The sequence below is a fragment of the Moschus berezovskii genome, chromosome 4 (genome assembly GCF_049115385.1).
Source record: "Moschus berezovskii isolate FMDL1 chromosome 4, NW_MosBer_1.0, whole genome shotgun sequence".
Taxonomy (NCBI): domain Eukaryota; kingdom Metazoa; phylum Chordata; class Mammalia; order Artiodactyla; family Moschidae; genus Moschus; species Moschus berezovskii.
The window spans coordinates 6,063,347-6,075,243 of NC_142463.1; the positions used below are offsets into that span (position 1 = coordinate 6,063,347).

General features: G+C 45.4%; 1 long non-coding RNA gene across 1 annotated transcript; it reads left to right on the forward strand.

Moving 5' to 3' along the window:
- The first annotated feature begins 2,363 nt into the window (after positions 1-2,363).
- Positions 2,364-4,132, forward strand: LOC148777961 (uncharacterized). The gene is made up of 3 exons (XR_016037114.1): positions 2,364-2,440; positions 2,665-2,786; positions 3,312-4,132. It is a non-coding gene; the product is annotated as an uncharacterized LOC148777961 (long non-coding RNA).
- The last annotated feature ends 7,765 nt before the right edge of the window (positions 4,133-11,897 follow it).

The following is an 11,897-nucleotide window of genomic DNA, read 5'->3' on the forward strand; positions in this document are numbered from 1 at the left end:
CAAGGAGCAAGCGTCTTTTAATTTCATGGCTGCAGTCACCATCTGCAGTGATTTTGGAGCCCCCCAAAATAAAGTCTTTCACTGTTTCCATTGCATCCCCATCTATTTGCCATGAAGTGATGGGACCATATGCCATGATTTTAGTTTTCTGAATGTTGAGTTTTAAGCCAATTTCTTTAGTCTTCTCTTTTACTTTCATTAAGAGGCTCTAGTTCTACTTCACTTTCTGTCATAAGGATGGAGTCATCTGCATATCGAGGTTATTGATATTTCATGGAAAATAGATGGAGGAGAAAACAAAAACAGTGACAGACTTTATTTTCTTGGGCTCCAAAATCTCTGTGGACACTGACTGCAGACATTGACTGAAATTAAAAGATGCTTGTTCCTTGGAAGAAAACCTATGACAAATCTAGACAGCATATTAAAAAGCAGAGACATCACTTTGCCAACAAAGGTCCATAGAGTTAAAGCTATGGTCTCTCCAGTTTTTATGTAAGGATGTGAGAGTTGGACTACAAAGAAGGTTGAGTGTTGAAGAACCAATGCTTTCAAACTGTGATGCTGGAGAAGAGTCTTGAGAGTCCTTTGGACAGCAAGGAGATCAAACCAGTTGATTCTAAAGAAAATCAACCCTTAATATTCATTGGAAGGACTGATGCTGAGGCTCCAATACTTTGGTCACTTCATGTGAAGAGTCGACTCATTGGAAAAGAGCCTGATTCTGGGAAAGATTGAAGACAGGAGCAGACGGGGGCAACAGAGGATGAGATGGTTGGATGGCAGCACAATTCAATGGACATGAGTTTGAGCAAATTCTGAGAGACGGTGAGGGGCAGGGAAACTGGCATGCTACAGTCCATGGGGTTGCAAAGAACTGGACACAGCTGAGTGACTGGGAAACAATGACAAAGACAAGATCATTCTAGATTCTACATAGTTGCGCCAGTTGTTTTTAAGGACTAAACTGGCATTTTGTTAAAATCCTGATGTATCTTCATGAATCCTAATTGACATCATTGAAATAGAGATACGCAAGAAAGTTATCGGTAACGCTTCCCTGAAAGGTCATGAATTGCATCTACATCTACCTTTGCTAAATAATTAGCAACCTATTGTGTAAACCATATAAAACCCAATTCTCAGTTCTTTACATCAGAAAAACAAGATGTAAGATGGCTGCCCTCAGATTTAAGATGGCTGTCTGCAACAGTCTGTTCTGCACCATCCCACTCATATCCAAAGGGAGAGGGAGAGCCTGCCCTCTAGCGCTTGTGCACTCTCTCTCCCGCACACACACACACACACACACACTCACCCGGCAGAAGCCTGAGATCCACACTGACGAAGTCCCAGACCTGCTCTGCCTAGACCACTGCCAGACCTGCAGGAAACACCCCAGAGTTGTTACTTATGTGACGAGCAAGGGCTTCAGAGATGATCGCAGCCTTTACTGAATGACTCCATGTTTACTGCTTCGGTTAATTCTCATGAAAGCCCTGATGCTCTTTTATCCTTATTTTACAGCTGTGGAAACTGAGGTTCAGAGATGCTAGCTAATTTTCTGAAAGTCCTCATAGTAAGTGAAGCAGCCAGAAACTCAGTCAGTCTGGCTCCAGATTGCTCTTTGTCACTCGCTGTGGGACACAAGCAGCACTTTAGCATCATCTGAGCACCGTGGCCATGAGGAATGGCTGGCAGATCTCCAAGAACAGGGCAGACCCAGGCTGCACTCCAAATTCATCAGGGAGTTTGTAGGAGGCCGCTCTTCCCAAGAGCTACTTTTCCCCAGTGGCTGGGTTCAGCAGCCAGGATGCTTTCACCCATGACCCTCTCTGCAATGCCAGAATGAAACAGCCCTCCTCTTGCTCCCCACTCAGCCAAAGCTCTTGTAAATATTCTTGTTTGCATGGTTACATGAATCTATTCCTTTCTAAGGTTTCTTTGTGACAGTGATGTGTACATGCATGCTCAGTAGCTTCAGCTGTGTCCAATTCTTTGTGACCCTGTGGACTGTAGCTTGCTTCTGTCTATGGGATTCTCCAGGCAAGAATACTGGAGTGGGTTGCAATTTCCTTCTTCAGGGGATCTTCCCAACCCAGGGATCGAACCCACATCTCTTATGTCTCCCGCATTGGCAGGCCGGTTCTTTGCCCCTAGAAAAGAAGCCTGTGACAATGATGATTTCAACTCTAACACCTCATCACTGGGATTGTCATGATTGTATCTTGAGTTTCTACAAGCTTTATGTTCATGGTGATAAAACCTGCCATTGTCTTGTTATCTCCATCTGCATAGCCGGAACTGCAACGCACCCACAGGCCCCTCCCAGGATTTCTGGTGGGTGAGTCACACATTCCTCTTTGGGAGTCTGCTCTGGACGGCTCTGCTGCTCCTTGATCTCTTCCTTTCATCAATGGCCAGCCTTCTCCCCTGGCAGGTAAAGCTGTGGCCAGAGATGGCTTCCCTGTGAAGCTAATGAAACAGTTTTGTTTGCACAGAGACCCTTTGAAGATATTGGAGGTGTCCTAGCTTTGTATTTACATGGTCATATGTGTTTGAAAATCTGCTAAACTAAGACTTTTTGAGAACAGTTAGTTACGATTGCTGTCTGTCTCCACTTCAACTTTGCCGTGTCTCTGTGTCATACTTCCCTAACGACAGGTGATGCTGGAGTCTGTGGGTACCTTGCTGCTGCTGCTGCTAAGTCACTTCAGTCGTGTCCGACTCTGTGTGACCCCACAGACGGAAGCCCACCAGGCTCCCCCATCCCTGGGATTCTCCAGGCAAGAACAGTGGAGTGGGTTGCCATTTCCTTCTCCAATGTGTGAAAGTGAAAAGTGAAAGTGAAGTTGCTCAGTCGTGTCCGACCCTTAGCGACCCGACGGACTGCAGCCTACAAGGCTCCTCCATCCATGGGATTTTCTAGGCAAGAGTACTGGAGTGGCTTGCCATTGCCTTCTCCTTAGGGATCCTCTAAAGAGAAAGGGAGTTGGGGATACATTTAATTTGCATTTAGTGGAATATATATATAGTTTGTGACAAGCTTACTAATGTGTCAATTCAAAAAATATTTATCATAATTTAATAGATATGCTGAAATACTCCAAAATATTTCTTACAACTCATATTTAATGTTCTATAGAACTACCCCCAAAAATGATAACACTTCTGAAATTTTATATGACATTATCAATTAAGATTTGAGAAACTGAAACTTTCCTAAACTATTGATATTTTTTTTAAAAAAAACTAATTTTGCGCAACCAGGTTACAACAGAAAGTAACTCATTTTTTTTTTCTTTCTGTAGAAAATGCTATTAAAATGTTGTTAACAGATTGAAAAAGCAATGAGAATTCTTTGAGATCCTTTGCAGCCGCCAGGCTCCTCAGTCCATGAAATTCACCAGGCAAGAATACTGGAGTGGGTAGCCATCTCCTTCTCCAGGGGATCTTCCTAACACAGGAATGCAGCCTGGGTCTCCTGCATTACAAGCAAATTCTTTACCATGTGAGTCACCAGGGAAGCCAATTATAAAGTTGTTGACAGACTGAAAAGGCAACAAGAGTGTACAACTGAAAAAAAAAAAAACCTTGAAAAAAGAAAATCATTATAGAAACATATCAGGCAGTTAATAAAATATTGTTATTCTGGATTTTGTGATGTTTGCTGGTTACTTAACAATTGTCATTTACTGCAACTTCTCATTTCATTCAAAATAGGTATTCATTTTTGTATTCTACCCTATTGTAATTTTGTATTTGTTTGAATGTACAAGCATCAGCCCCCATGTTAGGGGAAGCACACTGACTGAAACCGCCCACCCTGGCCAGGCACCATAGTAACCATCTGCATGAGTTGTCTGACGACAAGAGGTCCTGGTAAGGAACACAGAACTAATAAGCCGCCACCAACTGGAAGAATCCCGCAAATGTCCAAAAAGAGGCACATGTCTGACCACCTCCCAGAATCCTTCTCGCTGGCATCCATCTTGGCTGAACAAGGCGTGTGCCACCAGGAAGGACTCTGAGTCAGAATGATTGGCTAAGGACAACCCGGAAACTAATCCCATCACCATAAAACTCGAGACTGCGAGCCACATGGCAGAGCTGTTCTCCTGGGTTCCCTCACCCTCCTGCTCTCCACCCGGGTGCCCTTCCCAATAAAGTCTCTTGCTTTGTCAGCACGAGTCTCCTCGGACAATTCATTTCTGAGTGTTAGGCAAGAGCCCAGTGTCGGGTCCTGGAAGGGGTCCCCCTTCCTGCAACACCCACACAACCTGGAGTCTCCTCTAGACAGTGGCTGGTGACCAGGTCCCAGAGGAAGGTGAGGCCTCTTTCCTAATGATATTTCACCCAGTTCCTCAGATCCTTGCAAAGTCCCTCCCAGAAGAAGTTCTTCTGTGATCTGCTTGCAGTCCTGTGTCCTGTTTTCGGGGTTGGGCTGGAGAAGAAGGATCTTGCTGCCCTCCCCTCTGGTCCACGTTTCCATCTCCAGGGGTTCAAGCACAATCTCACCTGTTTCTCACACAAGCAACTCATGCGTTGGAGCCCAGGGGTTCCCTGGCTCACAAGCCTGGTGCTACCTGACTCAGCTGACCATGCAGACCCACCCAGTTCTGATGCATCCCCCATTGTTTTGGTCCATCTGTTATCTACTGCTCTCTGCAGCCAGACTTGTCTTGCTAAAACATTACTGTTCATACATCAGACCTGGCCCCAAAGTCTCCAATGGTTACAATCCTTAGCTTGGTATTCCAGGTCATTCACAGTCGGTTCTCTTCCTACTTTTGACTCGGAATCTCAGTTCCTTTGACTGACTCCTCTGCTTGCAGCATTTATCTAGCCAAATAGTCAACTGGCCCCATGAAAAGACTCTCTTCTAAGTCTTCACTCACAGCTAATCTCCTGCTTGGTGCCTTCTCCAGAGATCCATGTGTGCTTCCTGCAGAATGGCATGGAATAGAATGTCCGCTCCCTTCTCTTGAAAATTTAAGATCTTTAATTATGCTTCCCTGATGGCTCAGCGGATAAGGAATCTGCCTTCAAAGCAGGAGGCACAGGAGAGGTAGGTTCAGTCCCTCAGTGGGGAAGATCCCCTGGAGGAGGAAATGGCAACTTACTCCAGTATTCTTGCTTAAAAAATTCCATGGACAAAGGAGTTTGGTGGGTTACAGTCCATGGTGTCACAGAGTCAGACAGTACTGAGCATATTATCCTCAGGAATAATTAAACGACACATTTTTTTTAGCTTCATGACTGTTGTGGCCTTAAATGTTGTGTTTAAATAAATCTCATAGTATTTAAGAAAATCCATTTTGTAAGTAAAAAGGAAAGATTTTTCATTGATCTATAAGGATATCCATGTTTGTTCGAGATCATTAAATGAGAGGGTTCACTGATCTGGCTTCTCAAACATTCATTGCAAGCATTTAGCATTTATTTCCATTCCTTCAAAAATGCATCTGTGTATCTTCACATTGTTCCTATTGAAGCAAGCAAATGTATGTTAATCTACTGAAAAGTCTTGGAAGAAAAGATAAAAATTACAAGAGACTCTTGGGGTACATATTTTGCTTCTATTTACGCTTATGCTGAATTAGATAGCTCTGCCAAGCATGCTTTCAGCTAATAAATGTCATTGCCAATTAACTATATACTGGGTAGAGAAAACCTGCATTCTAGCAGTCATCACATTGTTACAGCCTCAAGAACCTTAGCCACGCATCGTCATGGCTGATGACTTTCTCTCTGGAGGAATTGAGCAGCAGAGCTTTTACTCATCGGAGGAAATGAACAGGCTAGTGTTTACATCACAATACTGTGAATTCAGAACCCCATGTGTGAAGCCAGATATTCTAATGATCCCTCAGGGAAGGCCCAGGTGATCACAGATATCACCTGGCCTGGGACTTACTGAGTTGAGAAAGAAAGAGAATGCTGATGATGGTGAAAATACAGGAAGCAGAAGAAAAGAAAATGAAGGAGTCAAGAAAGACAGAGCATAAGAAATACTGAATGGGGGCTTCCCTGGTGGTTCAGTGGTAGAGAGTCTGCCTGTCAGTGCAGGAAAACTGGATTTGATCCCTGATCCCAGAAGAGCCCACGTGCCTCGGAGCAATGCAGCCCATGCACCTCAACTATTGAGCCTGTGCTCTAGAGCCCGGGGTCCGCAACTGCTGAAGCCCAGGCACCTAGTGTCTGTGCTTTGCAACAAGAGAAGACACTGCAATGAGAAGGCTGTGGAACCCAGCTAGAGAAAAGCCCGAGGAGCAGTGAAGACCCAGTGCGGCAAAAAACGTCATTAACGAAAGAAATACTGAATGAGTGAGATCTTGACCCGATTTGCTTACTGCTCTAGGCTGTCTTTAGTTGCAACCTAAACTGACAAAAATACAACTCAGCCTGCCTCAAGCAAACAAAACTCCCACCCCAACTCAGTGTCTCATTATGTGGAGTCCAGGGGTACCACATTTCAGACACAGCTGGCACACCACGGGACACAGTCTCTCCCCTGTCTTTTGACCCCGATCATCTCGGCAGTGACTTTATTCTCCAGCAGAACACGGGGGCAAGGAAGACCCCTGGCAGCTGCTGGCTCACAGGGTCTCATAAAGATGAGCTTTAGGCCTGAGAACCTTGCAAGAAGAGAGACAACCCCGCCTCTACTGGATGCACATGTCAGATTTCATGCAGGATTCTGGTTGATTCTGTGCTACGGGATGTGCCCCCTGGATAGAGGCATATAGTCAATAGGGATTGGCCAGGCCAGGTCACGTGATAATCCTTAAAGCCAGGAATGGGTGAGATTCCAAATGACACTAAAACCAAGTATAGTATTGCTTCTGATTTTGTCTTTTTAAAAAATATTTTGGCATTTTGGCTGCAAGGCGTGTGGACTCAGAGCTCCAACCAGGGATGGAACCCACACCCCTGCATTGGAAGGTGACATCTTAACCACTGGACCGCCAGGGACGTCCCATCCGAAGCCAAGAGAATGGAAGAGAGATGTTTTCACAAAAGGAAGTGATTGGTGGAGATAGCCTGCACACTCTACTCTTCTGGTATAAATTATATGTGAGCAGTTTCTATGGACTGGAGCTGACCATTGGAACAGCCTGCAATTCCTCAAGTGCAGTCAGGAGATGGGTGATATATTTCTTCAATGGCCCTAGCAAGAGAAACATACTTTTAAGGAACTATCCAAGGACCTATCTTGTCTCTTGCATTTTTATCAAAGGTAAAAATTAGATGTTTGTGCTGCTGAGCCCCATGAACCTGCCTCCCGACAAGGCGCGGCTCCTGCGGCAGTATGACAACGAGAAGTGGGACCTCATCTGTGACCAGGTACAGGGTTTGGGACCGGAAGTGAGGCTGGGCATGGCGGCGGGGCCTTGGGCACTCACCGCAGCCCTGGGTTCCCTTGAGGAACCCTGGCCTGGTCTTGGCCTCAGCCCATGCTTCTTTCCTCTTCTAAAAGCACTTTCCTAACAGACACAGGCTGGTAGGCCAGGTTCCCCTCTAGCTCCCACAAAGCACTGTCTTGATTTCTTCCCAGTGAGGGTTGTTGAGCTGTGAGGTCTGCTGTGAAGGAGTTTGGTGGTTTCCCCAGCAGAGCCTGTTTCTGCCTTTCCAACCAGGGTGAGGGCTGTGCTTGGCTGAAGAATCCAAAGGGCCATTTGTCTTTCATTCTGCTCCAGACCTGGCAAATAGCAGCCTTTTCCCCATTATTTACAGGCCTCTAGGAATGAGACGGAGAAGGCAATGGCAAGCCACTCCAGTACTCTTGCATAGAAAATCCCATGGATGGAGGAGCCTGGTAGGCTGCAGTCCGTGGGGTTGCTAAGGGTCGGATACAACTAAGCGACTTCACTTTCACTTTTCACTTTCGCACATTGGAGAAGGAAATGGCAACCCGCTCCAATGTTCTTGCCTGGAGAATCCCAGGGACGGGGGAGCCTGGTTGGCTGCCATCTTTGGGGTCGCACAGAGTCGGACACGACTGAAGCGACTTAGCAGCAGCAGCTGCTGACCATGCTCTGTTCCTATGACCTCAAAATAAAGTTTGCTCAATGAAATAGGATTAAATTTGGGATTTTAAATTTTAACAAAGTGAAAATTGCTAAGTGTGCCTAATTTGTTAGCTGAAAAAGTATTATTATGAAGATGTTAACAAAGGAATAGAAATCATTAACTGATCGCATACATTCACGCTGCTTGTCTAGTATCTGATTTGTTACCTTTTGGGCTCCTGGGATCAGAGACACTCTGGGCACAGCATTTAAGGCACTTACTCTTAGGTTCTTGCAAGTGCAGGATCTACATCTAAGGGTGAGTATCTCTTTAAAATTTTCTAACTTGATCGCCTCTCGTCCTCTATCTTAAAGAGAAACTGACTCAGGGGCTGACTCTGCACTTGCACTCCTGAGAGTGGCTGCCTCCTTAAATGTTGTGCCCTGAGCACCTGTGTGACTTTGCCCTAGGCTGGCCCTAGGCAGGGCAGGGATACAACAGAGCTGACGACGCGAATGCAGTATGTCCCTTAGGCAAAGTCGCTGTTGACGTTGGCTTGCTCAAGGCTCTTGAATGGCCCAGAAAGGAAATCAAATCCAAATATTCATGAATTCCAAGGCCTTGCATTTCAGTCCAAAAGTCATTGCCAAGCCTAGAGTGAGGTCCAATAATAAAATAAGTTGTAGCAGAAGCTGAGTCTAAACGATGAACAGGTAAGTATAGAAGCAAAAAGACACACTGGAAAGGCAGGAGCCAACACAAATCAAAACACAGGGTCAATAGGATCTTCACAATCTCACATTTTATTTGTTATGTGATATTTCACTGTGAGAATAGAACCTAATTGTTTTCTATCACAGCCTCATTGAAATATAATTCACAAAGCATATGATTCATCCATTTAAAGTGTACAACTCGGTGGTGTTTGGGATAGTCACAGAGTTGTGCAACCATCACAAAAATTTTAGAGCATTTCCTTCACTCCAAAGAGAAACCTCATGCTCTTTACCCGTCATGCCCACCCCTCTTCCTCACTCCCAGCACTAGGCAACCACTAGTGTAATGCTGAAGCTTCAATACTTTGGTCACCTGATGTGAAGAACTGACTCATTGGAGAAGATCCTGATGCTGGGAAAGATTGAAGGCAGAAGGAGCAGGGGACGACAGAGGATGAGATGGTTGGATGGCATCATCGACTCAATGGATGTGAATTTGAGCAAACTCTGATAGTGAAGGACAGAGGAGCCTGGTGTGCGGCAGTCCACGGGGTCACAAAGAGTTGGACAGGACTTAGCAACTGAAAAATGACAACAAAATGTGATTTATTTTTAAGTGTTTGCAATATTGATCATTTGAGTTGTTCTCAATAGTTCGCAATTGTAAGCAACGCTCCACTGGACACGTGTAGAGGAAGAATAGACACTGTTGCTTTCAGGCAGATCCTGTATGTGGAAGAAGCTTGCATTTTGCTGGGCACCTTGCTGGCACGGGTACACAGTGGAAGATGGGATCAGAATTCGACTGTAGAAGGGGAGTGAGTCCTGGAGTAATGGGGGAAATGCTTTCAGACTGGGAGGAGCTGTACCACTAGGGCGCGGGGATGAGGAAGTCAGTTGGGGACGGACAAAAACACAACAGGACTGAGCAGACATTCCTCAGTAGTGTGGCTTGGCCATAGGTCGGCCACAGGTATTTTCAAAGGGGGGATGACCACTTGTCAACTCAAGGTTGGCCCTGTGACTGTGGCACAGACCCTCCCCACCCATGTCAGTCTTCTGTAATTGCCGTGGTATGTACTCGCTGATGCACGCTTGAAAGTCGTGTGCAGATGTGTGTGTCAGTGAGGAAGATGCTGAGGCTCCTTTTAGGGTGGATGTGATGTTCGTAAGGACAGTGTGTACAGAAGCAGAAACCTGAGGGCTGCTGTGACTCTGAGAGGCTAAGTGGCCTTAAAACTCACCAAACCTTGGCAGCACTGTGCTGGAATTGAAGAATTCAACCAATGGTTGTGTTACCCAACCAGGGCTCGTGTGCCCGCTGTACAGAAAGCCAAAATCTGACAGCAGACGTTTGCAGCAAAGAGTTGATTCGCAGTATGCCAAACAAGGCGAACGGGCAGCTCATGCTCAAAAGACCTGAACTCCCAGATGACTTTCAAGCAGGTGTTTTTGGAGACGCTGCTAGGGAACAGCTGTGTGAAACAGATGTTTTAAAAGCTCAAGGGCTTTCTTCTGATTGGTTGATGGTGCGGTAACAGTATGATGTTACAGGAATCTCAGTTTTCTGGTTCCAACCAGGCTGAGGTCTAAGTGCTTGTGGTCATCACGGAGTCACCATCCTCCACTTAGGTGTGGGTCGGAGGGGGTCTCAGTTTCTGCAGAACAACCCAAAGATATGTGTTGGATCGTTATGTACATCCCTAGGATTCCTATGAGTCTATCGTCCTCATCATTGACTAATTAAGCCTGCTCTTTGGAACTTGGGGGAGGCCCAGGAGACTAAAGCCATGCTTTCTACAAACAAGAAATGGGGAGGGGGCTTTTGTACCCAGGAGGGCCCTACAGGGTCCTGCTTGGGTTCAGTTCCCTCTTTTCTTTGATATTCCTCAATCTTGAAGGGGACAGAAACTGGACAGGAAAAGGAATAAAATTTAGACAGAACGGCTCCTTGTAAACTCAACAAGGGAGCTCAGTTTTAGAGGGACTCGGTTTCCATTAGGTGTTCACAAACTCTGACTTCCTGGATGACAGCTGGGCTGGGCATCTTCATGAATGCATCACTTCTCTTGCCTTTCAAGATGATGTTTCCAAAGGAACTTTTCCTAGGACTGAAATGGCTGATCTGGAATGAATTAAGACTGCTGTGACTTGTGAAATGTGATGGTTTTCCCAGAGCCTTGCTCCAGCCTCCAGAGAGACTGATAATGAACTGTGGGCCTCAACTTGAACACATCAACTGCAGACACACACCAGTTTAGTGGTGAGAAAATCATTCCTACTTCTTGTCTTACCTGACGTCCCAGTGATAGACCCCAGGATATCATTCTAAAGTGGGGAATCTCTTCTGTAAGGAATTGCCCTCGTTGCAAGGTCTCAGCAGAGTAAGTAGCAGAATTTAGATGACAAATCTGGATTTTAGACTCCTGACTATTTGTGGGTTCTCTCAGCTCTATTTCTTAGATATGATTAAGCCCAGAATGTCTGAAGAGAAATGTTCGGGAGGGGGGAAATAGTTTGGAGGGAACTGTATTCTAACAGGTGAAATGAGGCACAAAATTCCAGGTGTATCAGGGCTGGTGGTGCTCCGAAAATTGTCTCTCATCAAAGCAAATGATGTCGTTTTTAGACAAAAGGACATAAGTGTGTCCACACCTCTAAACTTAATATCACAAACTAGGAAAGTGAAGAATGTCAAAGATGTCTCCACATATAACTTCACAGTGGAGCTTTGCTTAATGAGATTTTGAGAGAAAAACTTGGTCTTAATCACATATCGTAATTTATTCTTTTTTAACAAGTAGCTTAATTTTTAAAATCTGTTTTATTTATTTGTTTTTTGGCTAAGCTGGGTCTTCCTTGCTTGCAAGCGCTTTCTCTAGTTGCGGCGAGTCGGGGCTACCGCTCCCTGGGGTGCACGGGCACTTCAGGGTCGTAGCTTCGCTTGCTGTGGAGCACAGGCTCAGTAGTTGTGGCATGTGGGCTTAGTAGCTCTGCTGCCTGAGAAATCTTCCCGGGCCAGGGATCGAATCTGTTTCCCCCACATTGGCGACTGGATTCTTACCCACCGTGTCAGCAAGGAAGTCCTAGTTTAATCTTTGCATGAAGTTCTTTTAGAATGTAACAAATGCTGAAAGAAGAATTATGGTATTGATAGTATGGTGCCTG